We start from the raw sequence: 24788 nt of genomic DNA, 5'->3' as shown, positions 1-24788 counted from the left end.
AACGAATCCCATATGTCAGTACGGGCAACAACAATTTAAAAGATTTCAGTTCAAATGTATTTTGGTTAATGTGTGAGTAAATGAATCGATACATTTTTGGTCAAAATCTTTTTAGATTATGGCAGACTGGATGCAGCAAAGGTGTGGTACTGCCCTCAGCTCTCCATTTACAAGCTTAACTCACACATGGCTCATGTGGCAAAGGAGTGCTTAATTGCGTTATGATTTTTTTAATATATTATCTCATCTATAATTAATGAATCAAAATTAGCAGGTTTGATTATTTAGCCAACCTTCGCTGTACCTGATAAGATCCTTATACGCTGCACCATGAGACACTTGTACAGTGAGCGTATCTGTGCTGCTGCGTGCACGGAGGAACCGGGACCCAAGCGCAGAATCGTATAACGAGAAGAAGTTATTTGCACGTAGGAATAACAAAACCAAAAAAAAAAACCCGGATCGGGGAACAACAAAGTGCAACACAAAATCACCACCGGGGAAAAAGGGCGCTACCAAGGAAACAGAAAATGTCCAGGAGAATAAGCTCGCTAGTAGGATTGCTATAACGAAAAAATGTCCCCAACTAAGTGGGAACACCCATACACAGAGCCGGGGATACACTGGAGAGCAGCCACTAGAAGACGGGTCGGGACACTAAATCGTTTGCCAAGGGGAGAATGGCGGAGCTGGCCTAAGAAGCCTGTTGATGATGATTGCATGCAGGTGAGTCCTGCTCTCCAGTGGATCAGCCCCGCGCCTCTCGACAGCTCTGGCTGAGAAAGGGAAGAAAGAAACAGATTAATAACTCAGAACTAAACACGCGCAGCCATGACGTGCTATGATTCTGCCAGGGCCAAAGCTCCCCTTCTCCACTGAGCTGGTAGGTTTTGTGCATGCAAACAAACAGACAGATAAAAAGCACCGAAAACATGAGCTCTTTGGCAAAGGTAAATGAAAATAAATGAAAACTGCTGAAGATTTCAGGCACAAGAAAACACACAAAGCTGCAGTCAGGTCGATGTTTGTCCTCCAACTCGAAACTGAATTTCATTCACGAATCATTTCGTTGCCTTTTTCACTTCAATCTTACAAAAAACTGAAACATTTATCCTCTACTTTCTGTCCATCAGCCTTCACACTGATGCTGACCTGAAGGACTGGGATGTTTTACACCACATAGACAACCAGACGTTAAAGAACAACTTTGCCCGTGTTTCTCCTGTTTCAACGTGCCCTGATTCCGCCTGTGAAACACTGTTAATACTAATAAGATGACGAATGTGTGTGATGCTTCTCTGTGTTTTATTGCTTGAGTTAGCTACCATTAGCATCTCGGTTGTAGTAAACAAAACAGCATGGACTGTAATGACATCAGAGGCTGCAGAAATGAACAGGATGCAGCCCCCTTTACGTTAGCGACATTAGCCTGCATGTCAACTCATATTTTCAGCCAGCAGCTTCCACCAGATTAATGCTAATTGACTGCATGCTGGGATAATGCAACTGTGAACACATTAGCTGTGAATTACCGGGGAAATGTACTGAAGAATATAAGGTGATGGGTGATTTAGGAACTTCTCTGTTGTCTTCTGCGGGAACATAATGTGTTTGTTTGCTGTCGTTTCATCAAGACGTCCATCTGAGCAAACCCTGTGGGAGCCAGGAGTGAAGAGTGGGGATGTAATATTTATGAAAAGAATTAAAAAACATCAAAGTTTTTCTAGCCATCATCTCTCTGTCTGACCTGCACCTCTTATTACCCATGGGCCACCTTAACTTGGACACTCTCCATAATATCAGCATCCCATTAAATATACAATATAATGATGTCGAAACACATCCGCTAGTGCACTGCTCAAAACAAATGGTCCATTGCAGTTTACAACCTCCCATTTTAATGAAAACCATTTTGCGCTTATTGTGCACTTTAAGTCAAATCATAGTCCGGGGAATCAGTTAGTGCCTTGAATAAAAAAAAAACTTTGGTAGAATATCAGAGTTTATTAATACTGAATGGGATGTTTGTTCTGCAGAGGAACAGGAAGATGTGGGTTTAAACAGCACATCTAATGACAGCCAGTGAGGTCGAGATACAAGTGAGCAACTGATCTCATCGGTTAGGTTTTCTGAGCTGGAATGGGGAGAAGAAGCTGCCCTGTAAATGAGAACGTGACAGTGATCGCGGATCAGCGGTGGAGTCTCGGAGTTTCTCGTTGGCTGCTGCTCTTTCAAAAGAATGGTTGTGAACTTACCGCCGGGGATCCAACATGGTGGCCAAGCGTGGTGGTTCTTGAGACCACTTTCGAAGATCTGGCCTGAAAATGGACTGCAGTTCTACTTGGTGTTGGTCTTGGTCAAGTGAACTCGAGATTTTATGTCAAGACCCCAAAACTGCCCGTGTATCATCCGATTGGATATGAAAACTCCAGGCTTCAAATGCAACCAAATACTTGACTAATTACCTTTGAACCCTACTGGAGTCTTTGTTGTTAACGGCTGCTCCTACCTCACCCCTTCACATGCAGCTTGATTCATTCATCATTTAACTTGGCAACATCATAAACCGTAAAGATTTCATATGAAAACAAAATCTGAAAAAAAAACAACATTCAGCTGTCTGTGGATGTATGGAGCTACGCGACTCTAACAAGACCATCCCTGCTCTTGTCTTTGTCTTGACTTCTCGAAGTCTTGATCTGAATTCGGCGGTCATGACAACCACACTAGCGGTGCGATACACAATCTCATTTAGCAGCTATAGAGTGTACTGCGGCCACAGAATCTTGATTCATGTTTGATCAGCTCTACTTCCTTGCCTCATACAGAGAATGAATGAGTGTGTGTGTGTGTGTGTGGGGGGGGGGGGGGTTGTTTTACATAGTTCAGTCACCAAATACATGAAAACAGTCCTGAATCATTTATGAATTTCTGACTAAGCAGAAAAAAACCAATAAAACAATTTCCCCAAAACTAGTGGATCTCTTAACCGTATCTTAAACCAATCGCATTCAGGCTGCTCTACATGTCCTCTTGATAACTATTCTTTCACCTCCTTTCTCTGAGCCTCCCCTGAAACTGTCTGGAGCCCCCCTGGGGAGGAGCGCCTCATCCTCCTCTGATAAAGAAGAGGAGAGCACAGTGCTGTCACCATGTTGAACTGAAATGGAAAAAGCAGAGAATAATTTTTTACCAGAACTCAGCAGAAAGGTTGGTTTTGACCGGTTGAGAATTACATTTTACTCAGGAGCTCTAAGCAATGATGAAACTGGCACACAGAGTATGAATCATGTCTTCTAGTATCTTCTTTGTGAAGAGGCCCATTGTTTCTAAATTACTCCTCTTACTCTTATAGTAATCAAGCAAAGTGACAATTGTAGACTTAAACACCAGCAGCCCAATTACTGGGGCTGCTGGGAAACTGCAGATGAGCATTTACTATACAGGAAATCACATTATTGGCACACAGACAAGCTCCTGTGACTAATTGGCCACATGTTTAAGCACATATGCTCGGGCGAGATGGTTTCGTTAACAGAGGCCAAACTTATGCCCAAAATCTTGTGTGTTTTCCTGATTATAGTTTCATCATTTTTTTTTTGTTTTTGTTGCGGCTTTTTGTCCATCAGCCATTAGTTTATGAAACCGCGTTACGTGACTTAGGTTATGACACAAACGAGTCATTGTAATTTACTTCCCTTTTCCTTGGAAAATACTCTTAAATGAAACCCGAAACTCCCGATAGTGTAGAAAACATTTTATGACTTCATACATGCTTAATTTCACACAAATTACAGTCTGTATGGGATCTACTACTACAGGCTCATACCGGGAAAAGTACATGTGTCAATTAATATAAAATTAATGATGAATGAAACCTACTTTATCAGCCTTAGTTTTAGGGGTCCTGATCAGTGAAGCTGGCCGACTGTCAGCGCTCGCTGGATACACAGGGAGCCGTCGTTAATTTTATTAGTAACGCCTGTTATTGTCTTACAAAATGTCGGGTTGTAAAAAAGAAGAATAACATTGTGCTTGTTCAATTTTTAACAATCAAAGCTCCGGTTGCATCCCAACAAGCGGTTCCATCAATTTCATAAAGCAAATGTTTAATTACCACCAAAGTAACAACAGCTGGATCGTTAAACACAAAACAGAAGTGCAATGCACTAAATTGTTTGGGACACTCTAAAGTATGCTTAATTTGTGGTGTGGAGGGGATTCTTGTGCAACGTATTTTGTCTTTCCCAAACCAAATCCTCCAAATTATTGCTGCACATAAATACTCTTGAGAGATCCTAGACCTCTGCGAAGTTTGAAGGGTGCTGGATCTTGGAACAGTCCTTCAGTGATCCTCAAAACACAAATGGTCCGTCCTTGTCATTGAGAAAGACCTAAAACAAGCTCTTCAGCATTAGCCTATTCTTTCGTTTTTATATCCTTGTACCATTTATGCTGCTTTCTATTCCCTGTTAATTATCAACATCAATAATGTTCCGGTTTAACTGCACTCTTGCATTCAGGCACCTGCCTGATGTTTGAGCACCTGATGGCTGCTTGTGATTTCCTGGAAAACAAACAGATAATGGGAAAGTACAAGTTTTTCAAGAAGTACAACTCCCTCCTAGAAAGGCCTGTATTTGCATTTCAAACCCAATATTGCCTTTATTCAACTACCTCAGTCACCTTGTCAGATTCTTCTGTGTGTGATAGCTTTTAAAACGACTGTTAAGGTACAAGGAGGAGAAGGAGAATACACACTTTGCTCCGTGATTTCTCTCACCCCAACAGTTTTCTTTTCTCAAAGCTTAACACCAATCCCAAACGAATTTCTTCACATTTTCACTCAAATGTCAGCGGGGACTCAAAGGTGAACTGAAAAGATTCTGGAGGTCAAAGGTCAAGCTCACTGTGATGGGCACACAACGCCCAGGTATACCTTGTCCAGGCATACAACCGTGTTTCTAGGTTGTTGTTTGTCTTTTTTGTAACTTATAATTCCTTGAATAGTTTGTAGCAGAACTACTTTCCATACATGAAATGACCTTTACGACTATAAATTTAATATTTCTTTTCAAATACGACTATTACTGACCTTGTACATTTCAATGATAAACTAAAGGTCTCATTGAATTGAGTCTGTCTGGTGAGTAAAAGAGCAAATAAACTTTATATCATCAGAAAATATAAAAGATGTAACATCTTAGCTGACCTTCTTGTTCCCAGGACTGCAGGCTGATGCGGGTGATAGTTTCCACTGCTGCTCGGATGGCAGTCATGATTAGATTGGTTGATGATGATGAAGGAGCTGACTGGATGGCTGAGGATGAAGATCAGAGTAAGATGAGCTGATGCCAGGAAAACACACCCCAGACCGTAGAAGATGTGGATGGAGAAGTTGTGATACCGCTCACTGTTTAGTGGACAAGGCTTTCTTACCCGGCGCTCTTGGCTTTGCGCGACCGTGATTTGACGGCGCTGTGGAGGAGTGAAGCACGAGGTAGCCACACCCTAAAAGCATAATCATGGTCAAATGCACTCTAAAAGAAACGTTAATTTCCAGAATGAAAATGTTATTTTAAAAAAGATTTCAAATGATTATGAAATTGATTAGAAGCAGCAGTTTTCTAAATTAAAAAAGCCTCGATTGGCCCTGAAAAAGTTACAAAGAGTGGATAATTTGAATGTGGATGAAACAACTCCCTGGGATCTCTATGAAGCTCCATCCAGAATGTCATTCAATAATATGATGACAGAAGATGCAATCAGTGTTGCAATTAGCAGGAAGTCATTAGCAAGTCATCCACCTTTGCTCGTGACCTTATTCCAGCCGAGCTGTTTAAAGTCAGCTAGTCTCGCTTGCTGGATACAGCCAACGAGGGTAAAGTGTCCTCTGAGTTCAGGCCTCTTTCCCAAAGCTTCCAAAGCAGAAAATGTAGACAGAATTTGTCATGATTCGGATGCTGCACTCCTCCCCTGGGCTCTCAGCATCTGCACTATGCAGCTAAACACTGATCTTGCGCTCGAGGACGGTCCACTAGCTAGAAGTGCTCAGGTGCCGGTTCTTAGGGTGGAAAAAAGAAAAGGAGGAGGACAAGAAGAGAAGAGGATACATCTTTGCCCCTTACCGACAGTGGAAGGCTGCAGCATCGGGAGCATGCTTGCTCACATACTCACTGTATGTTCTGACCTCTGACCCTGTCACATCACACAGAAAATTGCATCTCGCAGATGCATTGTGTCAATTTCTAAGGATGTGCACAGTCAATGCTCCAAATGGATGCAGGATATGTGGCCATTAACCCAACACCCAATTGAGAACAATTTTATTCTGCTTTTAGCACTTTTATGGCTGATACGATGTTTTAGCAGTGAAATCAGCAACTTCTTTTTTTATTTTATTTACCCGTGTGTTATGGGGGGCTGGGCAGATAGAAACAAAGTCACCTGAATAAGATCTTAGTATTTTAGTAAGTTTCTGAACTAGAAACACTTATCAATATTTCTGATGGGTGAAGGAGATAATACGAGGACGTCTCTATCAGACACTGGACCTTGCTGCAGCACGTTGTTTATGTTCTATTTCAGTGAGCCTCACAGCTGTCAGCCAAGCTATGACATTTCTTAAACCATAGCCAAGTGGTTTTGTGCCTGAACATAAGACGTTTGATACGAAACATTTTTTTTGCGCAGAAATGTGGAGATTACACACACATGTGGCTGGCAGAAATGTACAATGCAAACACCTCATTATTATTGGGATTAGGTTGAACAAACCAGTAAAGGTCATGAAACCGAAATAATACAAGCTGAAGTACGCTCAAAAAAATCTGTAGAGCGCAATTAGATGGCATTACTAGTGTGGGGAATGATACGCAGCAATAAGCTCTCCTGTAACGTATTGAACTATATTAAATAATAGACAACAGGTTGTAATGGATTGTTTAGTCACACTCTCCTGAAACAGAAGAAACATTAGATCAGATAGTCAGCTGCAAGTGTGTGTGTGTGTGTGTGTGTGTGTGTGTCATGCCATGGTACAGAATGTGAGAGTGGTATCAATGAGGAGTCCTCCAGTGAAGGACAAGATCCATCATGCTAGAGCAGTTTTCTGCCCGTCACCATACATCCAATTCCCCTTTGGGACTCCAGTCTTTAGGTCTCTGATTATTGGCTGGCATAAATACAGCACTCTGTGGTTCATAAGAATGAAATATTTTTGGCTCACGCTGGATTTAATCTTTTTATTGAAGTAAAGTCTCCACAAAAATATATATCAAAACCAAGACAGTGCTCTCACTGTCTTGGTTTTGCACTCATGCCAGTGTCTCCAATCGTAATCATAAATTCTAGACAGGCCATTCCCTAAAATCTGCAATTTGATAGATGTGTGGCAGCAGCTGAGAAACCAATTGATCATGCGTTGGCCTGTTCTGCAAACGGTTCCAAGTGTATCAAATGAGTACCTTTTATTAGGTTATTTAGAACTTTTTGGTCGTTCAGTAGAGGGAAGAACAATTAGATTAGCTGCTATATGGGTTTGATATTCACTATACGGCTTATTAATGAAGTGGATGCTCACAGACCGTCATGTTCGCTTTCTGGTCAGAGTTTTAAAAAAAAGAAAAAAGAAAAATCCAATGCATAATTTAATTGCATACACCAATTAATGGGAAAGTTTTGGCATCAGCTTGTCTGTTCCACATTTCACAAAGCTACATTTGGTTGTAATACTCAATCAAATTAGCATTGAATTCCAGTGATCATCAGACTCATTAAAATGTGTTTATATTGCCATCAATTTTTCCTCGGCTCAGTGGAGAGGCTGCTGCAATGTCTCAGCCAATATTACATCCCTCTGAAGTTTGAAGAGCCTCCTATTAGGAGACAGTTCTCGTCTGGCACATAATTTACTTAGTAATAGCACAGTATTTTATGTAGCCCACGTTAGTTTATCATTATAATTTAAAGTCCAGCCCATTGAAAGTCCTCTTGTGCTTTGAGATACTTTATAGAATAAAACTCTCCATAGATTTATATGCTTACAGCAAATGATAAATCTAAAGCAGATATATAATTCAATAAATCTGTATTACATTTAGAGAAATGCACCTTCGAGATTCAATTTAGGACCTACGAGGCTTGTGCTATCAAAGACGATTACCGTCTGCCTCCTGCCACGAGTGCGCGAGAAGCGAAACTGAGAGAAGCATTTTATCAAAACCTTCTGACAGTTACAGTGAGTCGCTTTAACAAATATAGTGTGGTTATGATAACTATAAGAACCGGGATGAGCGTTTTTGGGGGGTAGATGATGGTTTGCTTGAGAGACTTAAAGCTAATTGAGGTCAGCTTCATGGGGTGTGTATGTTCATCAGCTTTGCGCGTGTAGAAGAGTTTGCAGCTGCTCTGTGGTGATTAGCTTGACACATCATGTCGTCTGTACAAAGTGCTACCAGGCTAACAGCTGAGTCAAAAGAAGAGGGCCAGACCCTCCTAATGGAATTTTCAAAGGAAGACCCTGTTTTTGATTTCCTTGCTGTGCCTTCTTGGGTGTCAGTGAAAAGTAAAGTATCCTCCTTTAAAAGTCTCAATGGAAAATGATTTGCATTGTATTATTCAAATTGCAGTTAAGTGCATAATACGCTCTAATTACACGGTACAGTGTGAGTGTGTTTTGAATTCATGCATTTCATTTTCCAGGCTGGCTAACAGGATGAATCACACAAAATGAATAATGGAAGGTGGCTATACAGATGTAATGTTGTTCTCTCTACCACTGCGCTTTATGAGCTGAATTGAACTAAAATTCCCATTTGAGCATATGTGGATGCATATGCACTTTTGTTACAGCACGCAGCACATACACAAGGGAACCATCTGTTTGTGTGCAAGCCCCTGGTCAAGTAGAAATTAATTCTCAACACTGATTTAAACGCATGCAAACCTAATGGACATGGGTTGTCTATAGGGCATTGAGAGAGGCACTTAGTTTCTGATGAGCAACCTTTCAGTGAACTCTGGTCCCGGGGTTGCAAATTAACCTTTTTACTCCACCTGCCGCTACGGTTGGTGGCTTCTACTTGTTTTAACAAATGAATATTTAGGTAAATGGGTTATGTTATTGTATAAGAGAAACTCTCAAAGGGGGTTTTCTATTTAACTGTCGAGAAAATTTCATCTTGACTGTGGATATGTTGCAAAGAAAGATATGCAAATTAGGCGAGTTTCCATCAACTGGTTTGGTTTGGAGCGAATACATAATGCATGGCTGTGACAGAGATGTAATTGTTTTTTTGGTCCCAGCCAGTATTAGACATGTTTCTTTCTGTCCGGAGATGAAGACAAAATTTGGGAATATCCGTGAAGATGACAACAGCTTATTCAAAAGAGGGGTTTCTTCCAGCGGTTTGTGGTTTGCACGGTAACGCTTGAAAAAAGCAAAATGCATGTCAAAGAAGTGTAAACACTTCTTTTGTGTATCAACATTTTCTGATGCAATATTACAACATGTGCGTCACGATGCATTGATGGAGACATGACCGTATCTCTCTGTCTCGCTCTCTCTAATGTGCACGCATTTTAATGGTGTCACAGAAGTCTCAGCTCAGTCCGCACCACAGCGATGACATCACGGTTCAGGATGAGTTCAGAACAAAAACACAATTTAAAAAAAAAAAAGAAATTACCTCCAAATGCATGAAGTTGTTCTTCTTTTATTGTCTACCAGACTGTTGTGCAATTCACTTTGTTCCACCTGCTGTCGTATGTCCCCCCTGAGGAAGAGCCTGTGGTCTATTAAGCAGTAAAAAAAAAACCAAAAAAACGTAAACAGACAAGTCAAGCTTTTCATACGCAGCTGATCAGACTCTTGAGTGTCATTTGCACCGACTTTAGTGTGACTCAGTTGGGTGACAATAAGCTTCAGCCTAGCAAATAAAAGATGACACGTTCCAAACTGTGTCATCTTTGACTGGATACGTACACCACCTCTCCTGCCATCCCCCCGCCTGCTTTTGAGGTGTTGATAATCTTAATGGGAATGAATGAAACGCCATTCAAGATTTATCTGGTTAGAAAGCAGCAGCAAACCATTTTTTTCCCTCTCCGACAGAGAGAAAAATGCGTCGCCAGATCTGGTGAGAAAAGACAGATCACAAACTAAGTTAATTTTCTCTTGATTTGTCTGAAAAAAAACCCCAAAACATTTGAGTCAGAATATTTGTAAAAGGTAAGTGTGAAAAATTGGTCCAATTGTGTGACTAAAGGGTGAAAGAATCGATCATAATCTGTGCTGCCGCTCAGTCTCAGGACCTGCAAATAGTCTCTATAGACACTAACTTCTTAGCAGTTAACACTTCGTAGATGTCATTTGTAAGTGCCTGGATCAGCTCCTGCACATGCGTCTTGTCTTGTCTCTACAGGTCATAGTGAGTGCTAAGTAGCACCGTCTTTTGTCTGAAGTCTTTCTGGAGCTCCTCCAACTCCAAGAGTGAGTCCTGTTGTGAAGGACCTTTGGCTGTACCAGAGTGTTGCACCTGTACTCCTAGAACCTAGAGTTCCATTACCTTCACTCCCTCTCCGTGTGTGTGGGGCGCTTACACACCACCGAGTGGAGGAACCATGATGGCAGGGTAAGATGAGAGGTTGAAGAAGGGAAGCTACTTGCTTCATCTCAGCTTGCCTCGGTCGTCCCTATTAAAACTTCCGCAGGGAACGCGCGGACTCGTTATTTAGTCAGAAATCGCGCCCTAACAAATGCATATTTTGTTGTCAAATGCTACTTTAATCTAACACCCTCCCCACCACCATCATGGCAGAAAAAGCAGTGGCTTTAGGCCAGTGGTGGGTGCTAATTTCCAACCCTGTATGCTTCTAATGATCTTAATAGACTTAGTATGTTAATCCCCATTCACGTTGTGTGCTGAGCAGATTAAAATAAACAGTTACATTTTAGGAGTCCTATGTGTGTGCGTGCGTGCGTGAGTGTGTGTGTGTGTGCGTGTGTGAGTGTGTGTGTGAGAGAGAGAGAGATTGGGGCTGCTACAGTTAAAGGCGTAACACGCAACAATTTTGTTGTCATATTTCTCAGAATGACCACAATATACCTGTAAGTGATGCAAGTTTGTTGCTCAGAATCAATGAGCTGGTGATTAAGTGGGTATTTAGACTGAAAACAGCTTGGGGGAGCGTCAGTGGGGGCAGGTGTTTTCAGGTACTTGTCAGATGATGAAATGGCTTCCAGTCAGGCTGGTTTGAGCTTTAGATTTATGGCTTTGAAGGCTTGTCAAATGCCACAACACTGCATGGCACTTTATTATACTATGAGACAAGAAGTCTTTGAGGTTATCAAGGCAACACACACTTTTAGCATTTGTTGTTAAGGTAATAGGAAAAAGTCACGTCAAGAGAATACGCGCTTGCATTTATTCAGTCGGTCGGTGAATTATCTCTCTGATAGACGTCGCAAAAATGCATGCAACAACCTTCTGTAGCAATGATGACTCTGTAAGCTTTCCCACTTTATTGTTGAATTACATTTATTGGGTTTTTTTTTTAACCTGTCCTGTTCAGTAGCTGGGGCAAGCAGCATCAATGTTCCTGGTGCCTTGTTGTACTGAAGCATAGGAGGAATCTGATAAACTCCTCCTATTGCCATTTCTGTTTAATTTTAATAGGAATGGTGTTGGTTCATTGATAAAGCGACCGGACTGAGGACAGGAGTGGATAGGAAGAGAGAACAGGGACAGGACAGTGAAGACAAGGGGGAGGGGGGAGACAAAAACAACAACAGCAATAGCAGAGAAAAAAACAACAACAATAAAAAAACCCACAAAAAAACAAACAAAAAAACCCAAACAACAACCAAATAAACAAACAAAGAAAAAGTAACAACAACAAAAGAAAAAGAATGAAAAAACATTGGTTGCAGAGTTTCCGGTGCAGGCTTACCATTTGGTTTAATATAATTTTAAGATAAATGTCTGAGTGTGTGTTTATGGGTCAGCTGTGCGCTCCATGCGTGTATGTGTGTATACGCGTGATTAAGTGTATGTGTGTGTGCTACGGTTTGTCTTGTCTTACATTTATTGTTTAAATGGGACCCGTGTCAGATTCCAGTGTGAACGGGTCACAGCCTTCACCATCATGACAATGAGGTCACATGGGGTGCACTTCCCAACAGCATCTGCAGCTCAGTTGGTGGCAGGGAAGCACTTTAAAGGCTGTTTTCCAACTGCCAATGAACATTAAAGAAGACGTCTCGTGGAAGTCTATGAATATATATTGATGATACGAGGCTTCAGTAGCAGGTCTGTCTCCTCACTGTCTTGCGTGTTTTTTCACAGTGATGCCTGCCCGTGCAGAATTGTGACAAATTTGGCTCTAGATTGATGCCAAGAACGCATGCATTCTTATTTGCCTCTTCATACTGAGGTGGGACTGCAAAAAAAGCTGATCTGAATCTGTCGTCAGCACTGCATATCAAAGAATCCATTTGATTTGACATTTCACAATGAATAAAAAACATCTGATTTGAGCCACATCTGCCTGCAGATGGACGTGAGTTTTTCCCTACAGCACTAATGCTGATATGAACTTGGCCTCGACCTGGTGGGGACACTTCAACATGTACATTCCTGCCAGCAGCTGAACTTTAAACGAAGACCCCGATGAAAGCCAGAAGCCATAAAGCAGCAGTCTAATAAAGTGTTCCTGGAGCCTTTTTTGACCTTTTCATCCTCTGTGCATCTTAGAAGCTAGTGAAGTTGTAACAGAAACAGCAACTCTGTAGCTCTACTTATTCACCAGATTTAATTAACAACCTTAAAGTGATACTTCGCCTAAAAAGTACATCTTATCTTTCAAGTACTCACAAATAGTTGCCTTCAGCTCGCCAAGACATCTTTTCACTGCCGCATCACGTCTTTGCCGCTCAAGGAACACTTTGATTTGAGCAAACTAAGAATAAACCCTTTGGCTTGCTGCTTGCTCCCCGTGGTGTCCTATGTTTGGCTTCAAGCTAAATATACTGTATGTAGCTGGCTCTTTCTACATTCCGGAATCACACAGATGTGACGCAGAGTTTGATAAAAATGTGTTGCTGAGCTCAAGGAACCTATTTGTGAATACTTGAAAGGTACAACACACTTTTTGGTGAAGTATGACTTTAATTACGAGTGAATACACGATGCAACATTGTGCGCAGTAACCTATTTATACAGTAAGAGCCGGTCATGCTGAAAAATGTGTTGAGCATATTTCAAAGTCTCTACACTTATAAATGTAGCGTTTGTTCTCATAATGTGGAATATTATAACCTGGAACATGAGCTGAACACAAAAAGCTCACTTTCTGTTGTATTATTCAGCACATTATTATTATTGATGCATCATGTTTTAAAAAGTCGGATGTCAGATGTGTCTGCCCTAAAGAATCAGCACCAGCGGGTGCTCTCTGCTACACAGTGTTTGTTTTATTTTTTTTAGTGCTTTTTTTTTTCATCTCCGCCTAGCAGGAGTGGGAGTTGGGTTACAGCTGCTTTGTACTCAACTGAGAATGCCACAATTCAGCAGAGACAAAATAAGCAGACACAGAATTTACAAGTGGTGATACAAAACAAACTCTTCTTGCTACTGTTAAACAGCTCCCCGCGCCGAGAGCTGCGGTGACGGCGTCGAACCACCACGTGAAGAGAATCCTGAACGTTAATCCATCCGGTGTTACATAAATTTGTATACTTACATCTCAAGAGAATAATGCATTATAAACGAAGTCTTCATCACTGCCAGAGAAAGCACAGGTGATACGGGTATCGATAGAAACATTATTTTTTAGATTTTCCAACCCAACAACTTACTTCCTGTGGTTGGAATTGTCAGCTAAATCTGACTGATGCAGAAATGTTGGCCACCAATTGTTTACGTTGCATTTTAAATCTGCATTCATCCACTGGAGGTGTTGGTTGCTTTTAACGGCCATCTCTTAAGACGCAATTTACAATGGCCTATAAAGTATGATTGACTTGTTAATTAATTAGATATACTTTGGAGAATGGTGATTTGCAATCAGTAAAATTAAAATATTGTTTAATTAGATGCCAAAGATCCATGTCAGTAGGCAGCAGCTGGTGTCTTTAACTCAACAAATCCTCTCATGAGAGAAAATCGCTTGAGCAGAATGATATTAAGCGTAAATACAAAATCATGTAAACGAACTAACCGCTGGGTGACATGTTGAGTTGAGCTGTTCAGTGTAATTTTTTGAACGCAGACTTACTTTTATAGAAAAAAGACATGACTTTACCATGTTTTCCGCATGATGATGTTATATGTTTAACATGTCAGAAATACTGTACAGTTAAAAGCTTTTTATTTCATAAATGTTGATACTTGCCTGGCTCTTATTTGGCCGCTGTAGTTATTCTGCTTTAAATTTCTCAATTTAAAGTTATTTTATGTCCCCCCCCCCCCCCCCCCCATACATCAGATTTGTACTTAGCTTCTTGTCTTGGTTTGATTTTCTAACCTTGTTGTCTCTTGCTGGTCAACATTTCTCAGAATAATAAAGCTCTGTTTTCTTAGATTGGGTTTTAAACTTCACAGCTGCTATTCCTGCGTGTTTGCCTTCCGCTTTAAATGTGTCTTTTTAGTTTCTTGGTTTGAATATTCTTTGAACTAACTTGTGAGAGTCCAAACCATGCGGATAAATAAAAGACCAATTGTTTGCCACTGTGCGTGCGTGTGTGTGTGTGTGTGTGTGTGTCCTGCCTTCATGGCTATTTGGTTTTTGCCAGTCGAACCATTTTACACCTTCATCCTCTTCTGGGGTTTTTGTTTTTGCTTCAATTATGAACTACAGAAACATTCTACTTCAACATGTGAAAAGTTGAATTTCACTTCACTTCTAACTTTTGTAGGGATAAACACGATCATCGGAAACATTAAAACTAGACATACAGTTGTGTAAGTCCTTCTTGTGCTCTGTGGAAGGACAGCTATTCTTCAACTGCTTGTCTGACTCCCCGCTGTGATTCTCTGCAGTGGGATGAAAAGGTATTGATTCGTGTGCACAGTGCATGATCAGCGCATGATAGTTCATTTTTGAAGCTGTTGAATGCAGACGTGCGCTCACATCAATGTATAAAGTCGAATGTGATATCGTGTTTCCTTTGAGCTGCTTCTAAAGACACAAGCGACTCTGTATCTGCGACCCCTTTCTTGTAACAGGAAAAGACAACTAAAGAAAATTTCCTCTGATGCCGCTTTTTAGTCTCTTGGCTGGTTCATCCATACTCAGCCGAATGTCCACTATTCTAGTGTGTGTATGTGTGCATGGTTGTGTATGAGTGAAACAGTGCGTGCGTGTGTGTGTGTGAACTGTTGGGTGGTCGTGGGTTTAAAGGGAATGCTTTTAATTGTTCATGTTAGGCAAAGGTTGGGGGTGAGTGGTGGGGTTTGAATGTTTTTATTTGTCTGTGTAAAGCACTTTGAGTTACATGTAATGTATTAAAAGAGCTTTATAACTAAAGTTTGATTGATTGATTGATTGATTGAATTCATGTTTCAGAGACTTTATTTATCGCCCACAATGTCTGTTGGTATAAGAAAGTGCTACAACAGCTGCCAGACCGCTAGCTAGGACACTACTAGAGCTCAAAGTGTCCCGTGGTGTTGTTTTGCTTCCACTTTTGCATCAACAAGGCTGTTTTTCTTCCTTGGACCACGTTTGGTTGGTACTAACCAATGCACATCAGTTAGCTAAGCATTTCTTAGATAACTTGATTTAGGCTTTGCATATATATATATATATATATATATATATATATATATATATATATATATATATAAAAATCCCACTATTTTTGCTGAACATTTCTTGCTGCTGGAGAAAAGAACAGCATTCTCTAAGATATAGATTTCAGCTGCACGACATCCCTCTGCTGCGCTAAACTATTGTCAGAAAAATGAGAGCAATTTGGCCTAATGATTTCCCAGAATTCCCCTTTCATCAGCATGAGTGTAAAGGCGATGAGGGGTGATTCACCACCATGTTAAACTGCTGTTTTCACAGCTCTACAGGAATCAGCACCTATTCTACAGGAGTGAAACCACGCACAAACACAGACTCCAACTGTGGAAACAGACACAAAGATATCACCACACACATTTGCAGGGCCTTGAAGTGCACATGCACACCTACCCATGTGCTCACTTAACTCTTAATTATCATGGATGCTCCAGTCATCAATTTTTAAGTGCACTCCAGGCGTTGCTAATGGTATTTTTGGGGAGGAAGCTTTATCTACTGTAAGAAGGTAGATGTCTAATTTGGGAGTCTGAAATAATTTATATTGGCTCCAAAGGCATTTTTAACGTTGTCTGTATTTAAAACAACTGTGACTTTTGCTGCTTTTGTCTTATTTTGTATCCATTCAGGTTGCATTTACTTTTGTTGGGCAAATAAGAGCTTTCTTTTTTCTCCTGCTATCAGAGATGCAGTCAGATATTAGAATAATAACGCAGCACAGCCATTAATTCTATAATACCCTGTTACGCATTGATTTCATCAGTGTTTTGTCACATTTCTCTACTAAAGGGAAACGGAGATATTCTGAATCACGACTTATGTAAATTACTTAACAGACGGGGTATCTCAGCATTGGTATTCATTCAGTATCACCAGTCCTAATAATAACTGCAGTTTGATCGACAGAAAATCATATCACAGCGGATGTTTGAAATTCCTGGGCTAATGATGGGACATTGGAGGAAAAGAGAATATCTTTTGGGATGTACTGTAAGATGGTGTGTCTAGAATAAAACACTTGAACATGACAAGGCTTAAAATCCACCTCTCAGCTTTAAAACAAATGCTTTCAATTTGGGACAATCCAAGCATTACCAAAGAAAGACGTAGCACAGGGTGAAGTAGGGATACTGTATTCCTGAGAAACAGAGACAGTGAAAGGCTGAAAATCAGCAGTGTTGCTAGCCAGCTCCTCTCTAATGGAAAATGTATTTAAAATGGGGTCTACTGGATCTCATTTTACGAATCATTAATAATAAATTGGTGCCATCAATCCTAATGATGACGGGTCTCCTATTATCAGGCCAGCAGCTGGGAAACTTCTGTGGGCTTGGATCAATTAATTTGCCTTTTCCTTTTACATTAAACAAAAAAAAACAAAAACCTAAAACAAAACATCTGTTTGGCTTCTTAAAAACACCGAATGGAAAAGGACCTTGGTTTATTTTGTTTTGTTTTTCAGTCTTGCAGGTCACATCCATAACCTGCTTAACCTCTGTCTGCTGCTGCCGTTTACCGCTGATACCCAGAGACGAAGAGACAGAGAGCAGGGAACGCAAAGCCCAAGGCAACCGCCACTGCCATATGATATAGGAGGGAGGGGGGAAGCAAAACCTACAATAGCCGAGTTAAAGATCCATGACTGTACATGCTGCAGCCATATGACCACCCTATTAGAACAGATTATTTGGAGCACTGGGGGGCATTATAGTGAGATGATCATGGATATGTCCTTGGGCAACATCCATCACTCTTATTTTGCCCTTAGCTTCATGCCATGTTTATGAGCATGCCCTGATATGCAGTCATTACAAGGATTTACTTTCACATACTCATCATAAACGTAGGTCAGCAAATAGACACAGGTTTTATCCGAGATGTATACAAGCGGGGTGCATTTTATTATCTATACAGCATTTTAACAACAGCGTTATATTTGCTTCTTATGACAAACACAGACTGGCTTTCAGGGTCGGGAATAGAGAAAACGCTGCTTGTCAGGAGTTGTATACATCAGGATGGTTCGTTGGATTGTTTATGGGCCTCCGCGGGACAAGTGATGTATTACCGAGCTCTAACTCTGAATAGAGAGCAACTGAAAGTGTTGATTTAATTACATTAAAGCTGTGATTGAATAGCAACCCATTCTGCAGCCAAAACATTTTGGGTGTGTTGAATGCTTGTTTTACATTGCGTTTCGACAGAATACAAATGGTGTTAACTGGACCGGCGATGTCTTTTTTTTAAATTTAATCAACAGTGAAATGTTTGCATTTTTATTCACATCTGTGTAACGTTACATGGAATTGTTTAAGTTCAACTAAGGCTTAGGGTTGTATGCTAACCATGACATTCAAAATAATAATAATAATAATAATAATAATGAAGAAAAACGGTGTCTCCTTATAGGATAACACTGCAAATAATCCAGTTGCTTACCTGCCTGTTAATGCTACTTTTTCCATCCCAAAAATAACGCGATAATCAATGCATGTGACTGATAACATTTTGTTAAATTCTTTCTGTAGGTATCACAATGATGCGTGAATGTCTCTTTCATGATAATTGTGTGGATAAATTATTACAGCCCAAGGAAGAGTGCACAACAGAGGTGTGTGTATAAAAGCGGATTACTGTAGTTCAGGATAAATTCCTGTTCTGAAAACAAAGTTACATTTTATTTTACCTTGTAAATCACATGAGGTTCTTCAAGATGCCTGAGAGCTGCAATCACCGAATTGGCTGATAAGTAACTCGTAATGTCCAGTTCTAATAATATCTATCAGAAGTGGACACGCCTACACACTTCAGCCACTTTCATATAAATTAAATTCTAACGTGTGTTCCTCCGTCTTGGTCCAGTACACCGCAATCAACTAAAACCCCAATATCACGCTACCCGAAATATTCTGAGAACACAAGAGCAAGACCGTGCTGTCTCACAGCGGCGGTGAGCTACAACGATGAGCAATGATGCAAATTCTAACTAGCAGTCCAATGTCTTAGGTGTATGTGTTTGTGAAATCCCCAGGCACATCCTGCTGTACCTTTCCCACAGCTCTGCAGTCAGCTGCTTCGTATAGTTTTTATAAAAAAAAAAGAAAATTGATTGTTCTTCACTTCATAGTATGAATATTCAGGATTTCAATGCCATCCGAGGAATAACTTCTGAAACCAAATTTGCGTTGCTTTTTCTAAGTTGATAATGTAAACCTAATTGATTGCGTTGATGGTCTCGGATCCATTGAAGGCCCTCGAATTGAATCAAATTACAGCAAATCAATACAAAAATCTCATCATGATGAAACTGGCTACTTTCTCTCTGTCTTCATGTCTGCCTGAGCATTGCGATGATGGGATTTTGTTCATATGTACCTCCACTGTTCTCTGACAGTGAGCAGGAGTCACCCTCGGTTGAGCAGTATTAGCATTAGCGGCTAACGCTACTGCTAAGGTCCTCTGACTCCAAACGCATTTACAAGCAGAAGTGTGAATGTTTTTGTAATGATGGAAAAATGTGAAGGCCGTCCATCATTTTGACGGATCAGAACCCGGAGGGCAGTGTATTGTCAACAGCCACGCCCTGGTGCATGCTGGGTGGGATTTCCACCCAGTGAAGTGAGAGCTTGTGGAATTGGAAAATCCTTTAAAAACCTAATGATAATCGTTTCTGTAGCATTTACTCGTTATAATGTTCTCGTGAAAATTGTCTCCGATCATCGTGTCTCTCAATGCCCTTATAAATGTGTTACTGCGATTGAGTTATTAAAAGTAATAGCATTTAAAAAGAAATCCTATTAAATAACATCATAAAGCATATTACTTGTAAAGAGAATGAAATTAAAATGCCGGGTGATAGTTGTTGTAATTCTTTTATTTGTATTATGATGGAATATTTACAACCCTCCCTTTTAAATTGACAGACAGCGTGATCAGTTTGATGTTGGGGGGGGCGGGGGGGGGGGCTTGCTACCGTTTTCTATTCCAACCAGCTCCACCACCAATCACTATTGTCATAAACTCACTCGGAAACTTTCTAGTTTTATGTGTTTGTGATTTCCTTTCTTTTAGAAACAATAAACCCCCCACAAAAAACAGTATTAAAGAGGAGAGTGGAGGCATAAACAAGTTTATGGGCTCACCTGTCTGTGCTTAGGTGGGGGGTGGGGGTGGGGGTGGGGGGGTTGATCGATGCTGCATCACTGGAAAGTGGTGAGGCGGAGAAGGTGTCAGGCCCAGGATTAACAGGGGTGGGATTAAAGTGACCAGTTGGTGCTATATTATATTAATAAAAAATCTGCTGATGGTGAAACCCGCCGGTACTATCGATATACTATATTCTTAACCTGAACAGCATTCTTGCCTCCGAAACATGTATCCGGTGAAAAAATCTCTTATCATGACTCATCCCGACTCTTATATCAGACTAATAATTAATGAGAATGCAAAGCCATGACTAATAATTACTGGGAGGTGAAAAAGGAAATGCATTAATTGATTGTTACAAGCAGGGCTAACTCGAACGCCATGAGGGAAACGTCACATCCATCCACAGACTCTGGAGTTGATTTCTGACTGAAATTAGCAGCTGTTACGGTTATGAGAGGAATAAAAGCACCAGAGAGTGCTGCACATTTCATCCTGAATTGATTTAATGTCTAAATCCAGGTTTTCCCAAAGACAGGTTAGCTATGATATTTAGGGCTTGGGTCACAATTTGAAGTTAAAAGTTAAATATTAAGTGGTTATAATTAAGTACAGTGTTGGAAAAAGAAGACGGCGTAACTTGATTTTATTGAGTATTCAACTCAAAAATGTGTTTATACTACAAAATGTTTAACTAGGCCATAATTACATATACAGCTGATTGTAGAGGAAACACTCAGTCTTCCGACTCAATACAGTTTTTGGTTGAAGATCATTTCAGCTGAAGTCGTCCCGATTTTAAAAAGACTGATGGAAACGGTTGAGTGAAGCATTTGATTTTATGGCATTCGGGAAAATCAAATATCTCCGAAAAACAACCTCTGCTGACTGCAGAGAAAAAAAAAAAAACGGCATTTCTTTAAATCATGCTGGAAAAGTGTTTCCAGCTCTCCAGTGTGAGTCTGAGTCACGAGCTTTAGCAATTTATTAAATTAGCAAACACAACCGACTCACAGATTAAGCAAAGTTCTAAAAGTTAACGTCACATTCATTTTCCCATTCCTCTCCCTTTTTTTTTTTTCTTCCTTGAGACAGTTTTGGTCTTTTTTGACATTTTGGATGATGCTGACGCTAATCGTCTTTGACGCTCACTCAGTGTCATTCACTACGTAGTTAATTCACCCAGGAGGAGCAGTGGAGTCTTGGGAGTCCGGGGAGGTGGAGAGGGTGCAGCTCTCCGGATGGATGCCCCCAGCGCTTACCTATATGGCTCAAGGATGGTCATTCACCTGTATGTATATATAGATATAGATATGATCCATATCCAGAGGGCTGCAGGGGGAGATCAGAGGATCACAGCATGCCAGACACGCAAAAGAAAAGTGACATTTTTTATTTGGAGCAATCATTTCTGCTTTCCTTATCACCCAAATGCATTACTCATCTACAGAAGAGTTTTAGTTTTTCATTTAAAACATTTCATTATTCAATCAAAATCTGTTTAACTACCGTCTCCTTTGTAAGAAAGTGTGTCATGTTCATAGTATCGCTATTATATCATAAGTTCTTGGATGGAGAAACAAGTTTTAGTGAAATGTAGAATTGAGATGCAGTGTCAGACCCATGGAAGAGATGGGGTTTTTTTTAAATTAAGGATTTAATATTCACTTTTCACTGGTGCTGATTAATGGGGCTCAGCAGGCGAACACGCCGCCCCGCCAGAAACATCTCTAAATGCACAGTTGGGCACAAATTCTAGCCATTTATATTATATCGCAGTTCTCTCTGTAAATTCTCTCAATTTTTGTCTTTGTCCTACATTAGGAGACATTTTGCCTCAGATGTCCCACAGCTGACCTCACTGTATGTGTTCTTCCAACTTTCCCTTTCTTATGTTGTATTTGAAGTGTTGCATTAATACCAGAAAGTCAACGAGAGAGGATCATTCGTTTCGTTTATTTTCTCTTCAGTTTAGATGCGCCGTTACCTGCTGTGATATTTAGTCGTAGTCAACAAACATAGTCCCGACTGCTTAGACAATATCCAGGAGCCATTCTAAGTGCGTGTGACTTGGGTGTGTTTTGGCCTAAATAACTATTGGGAGAGTGAGTCAGTGTGTCGGTAAGCTGGGTTTGACCGATCTGCCGCTGCTGAGGGCCGGTGTCTTCCTCATACCCGAGGAAGAAGAATAAATCTGTATTCCTCCTCAGGATTCTTCTTGTCTGCTGACTCGCCAAGGTCAGTTTTCACAAGCGAAGAAGTGCAGGAGGTTGGACACATAATTAACTCCCGTATCAGAATTGTCCGAGACGATTCAGACAGCTTGTAATTCAGGTCCAACACCACTCTTTAGGGAGCCTTATACAGACGGGGCCACCAGTAAATGCCATGAATGTGTCTCAGCTGTAACAAGTCTCCAATCAGTGACCTGTCTCTGCCTCCCTTCATACTCATATCTCTGACTGCGCTGGTCCACTGGCGACGGTTCTGAGCCAACATGAGCTCCGATTCTGGTCTTGTTTATCTGATTCACTGCATCAGTTAGGTTGGATTGTTAAAGATACTCGGTCTTCTCGCCGTCGCCGGTGAACCGGACACACCAGCGCTCCCATCTATCAATGATGTTTAAATTTTTTTGGACACACATAAACTTAAAAAAAAGAAGAAGAAAAGAAGCAGGAACACGCTGACCTCTGGAATACTTCTGACTCGGCGTTTTTAAAGCAAGTCAAGCCTAATATGATGAAGTGGAACTGAAACGGCCAGCTTGCATTTGTTATTATAATTTACAACACGCACACACACACTTATATTGAAATGTACAATTTACTGTTCACACAAATTGCATAGTAAAATTTGAGTGTGTACTAAATTTTATTAGGCCGTATTATTTTTGGGTAATTGTAGCAGCGGTGTTATGGCTGGGATGTCCTTGTGTGAACTGATGTGCTTTTTTATCAGTGGTTTGTAGTCTGACCATAACTTTACCTCTGCTAGGGTCCTTTGCTCTGTTGATAGCTTCTCTTTTTCCCTTCAGCGGTTTTTGTTGTGTTTGTGACTCCAGAACTAAGACTGCCAAATAAACCACATCCCTTTTCCTCACTTCTCTTGACTGAATTGCGCTTTGTCTTATTCTCATTTTATTGCTATTTCCAATAACTTCTGCTACAAAATAATGTGTTTTCAATGCAAGGGTTGATCGCATTAATCATAACTAAAGATATGACATCAGCAGATTTAGGTTTTTTTTGGACTGCGGAGATCTAGAAAAGAACACCATTTGTGTAATGGTGGCTAGCAGTACAGTGCAGGGAGTAAACCTCCCTCCCCAACACCTTAAGAGATGCACTCGCCAGTTTTTCAGTGAGCTGCATCAGGCAAAGACCTTAAAGAGGCCCTATTATGCGTATATCAAGGGCTTGTGATACGGTGTTGGACCCCGGTGGTGCACTAATGAAAGATTCAATCAATAAAAAAAAACTCCAAAATTATCGCATATCGCAGTCTGTGTACTCCTCCATTCTGTCTCTTTCCTGCTTCCACCGCAGTTCAGAGCTAAAAACAGACAATTCACTGACCAAATGTTACTTACAGCCTGTGGTTCGGTGTCCTCACGACCATGTAAAGACGGGACAGCAGTTGCCTTCAGGATGAAATCTCAAATCCAGCGTCAAACTGAGGTTTGTTCAGGGAACTGCTGTCCTTGAGATGCTGAGAGCACACGAGCGGCGAAGGCGAAAGAGTTACTTGCCCCCCCGAAAACAAAAAAATCTTCCCATTTCCACCTTAATTTGTCCATGGAAAGATAAGTAGTGTTTGCACCCTAAAAAAATACTTTCTGTTAGCCATTTTGACAACAACACCGTAGATCTGTAGTCTGCGATGTACCACCGTGGCAGAGTGGGGTGGGCGGCCATACCACTGGGCACTGAGTCGTATATGGAGCTTCCCTTGAAGATGTGACGTGACAAAATGAGACAAAAACTCTCAGAATTCAAATGTTTTCAGCAGTGCAGACCTGCCTGAAACTGCGCCCGGGGATGACTTTAACACACGCCTACCTCATGATATGAGGCGTTCATGTTCTCTTCATCCAACATTTTAAACATATTTATAAGTCTGAAAATCTTGACAAGCATAATAGGTCCCCTTTAATACTCTAAGCTGGGGTACAGTGAGTTCCTTATTCAAAGTCTAAGGGATGCTCACATCTCAATCTGAAAATCCCTTGTCGATGAAGTCCACATTTTTATGTACTTTAAAGACCTGTAAACTCTAGTAAACTACCATGGAAAAGGGACCGCTTTTGAAGGAATTCTTCAAGCTCACAGTTTGTCAGTGACTAACACATCTCAGAAGACACTAATCCAAGACAAATTGTCTCATGGTCAACAGCCCATTTAGGAGGTGACCCTGGGTCTTTGAAAACTTCACAAGACCTGCAATAGGTTGGCAACATGAAGATATCATTTCTTTGAAGTGGACATGAAAGAATGCAATGTAGATACCCAGTTACCCAACGGGATGGATGCTGGATCAGAAAAAAAAGCTGAGCAAAGGGGGAAAAAAATAGATCCACACAGCAAAGACCTCCTGTTTCGAGCTCAAGGCTCTTCCACAGTCTGCATCTATTCGGATGCCTTGAGCTCGAAACATCACGCAATGAATTTTGTAAATGGGTGCTCTGTTGGATCTCTTTTTTTTCTCCTAGCAGACACCTTGCATACAGCTGTCTGATCTGGAGCCAGAGTTCGTCAGATGATGACACTTCTATAAACTCCATACACAAACCTTGTCTTACAATTTTTCTACACTGCTGAAATATTAGTGAATGA

The 24788-nt window shown here is 40.8% G+C and overlaps 1 long non-coding RNA gene across 2 annotated transcripts; it reads right to left on the bottom strand.

The window, feature by feature from the left end:
• Positions 1-3836: 3836 nt before the first annotated feature.
• LOC147250843 (uncharacterized) lies at positions 3837-23571 on the bottom strand. 2 transcript variants are annotated; one of them, XR_015119019.1, is made up of 4 exons: positions 23546-23571; positions 5440-5511; positions 5213-5320; positions 3837-4567 (listed from the first exon to the last, which is right to left on the bottom strand). It is a non-coding gene; the product is annotated as an uncharacterized LOC147250843 (long non-coding RNA). The 2 variants fall into 2 exon arrangements; XR_015119020.1 differs by lacking the exon at positions 23546-23571 and adding an exon at positions 6129-6155.
• Between the last annotated feature and the right edge of the window lie 1217 nt (positions 23572-24788).

This window comes from Aulostomus chinensis, chromosome 13, assembly GCF_037954235.1.
Source record: "Aulostomus chinensis isolate RoL2024-O1b breed Wild chromosome 13, RoL_Achi_v1.0, whole genome shotgun sequence".
Lineage (NCBI taxonomy): Eukaryota > Metazoa > Chordata > Actinopteri > Syngnathiformes > Aulostomidae > Aulostomus > Aulostomus chinensis.
Note: the sequence above shows the minus strand (reverse complement) of the source record. Positions and strands in the feature narration are given on the sequence as shown.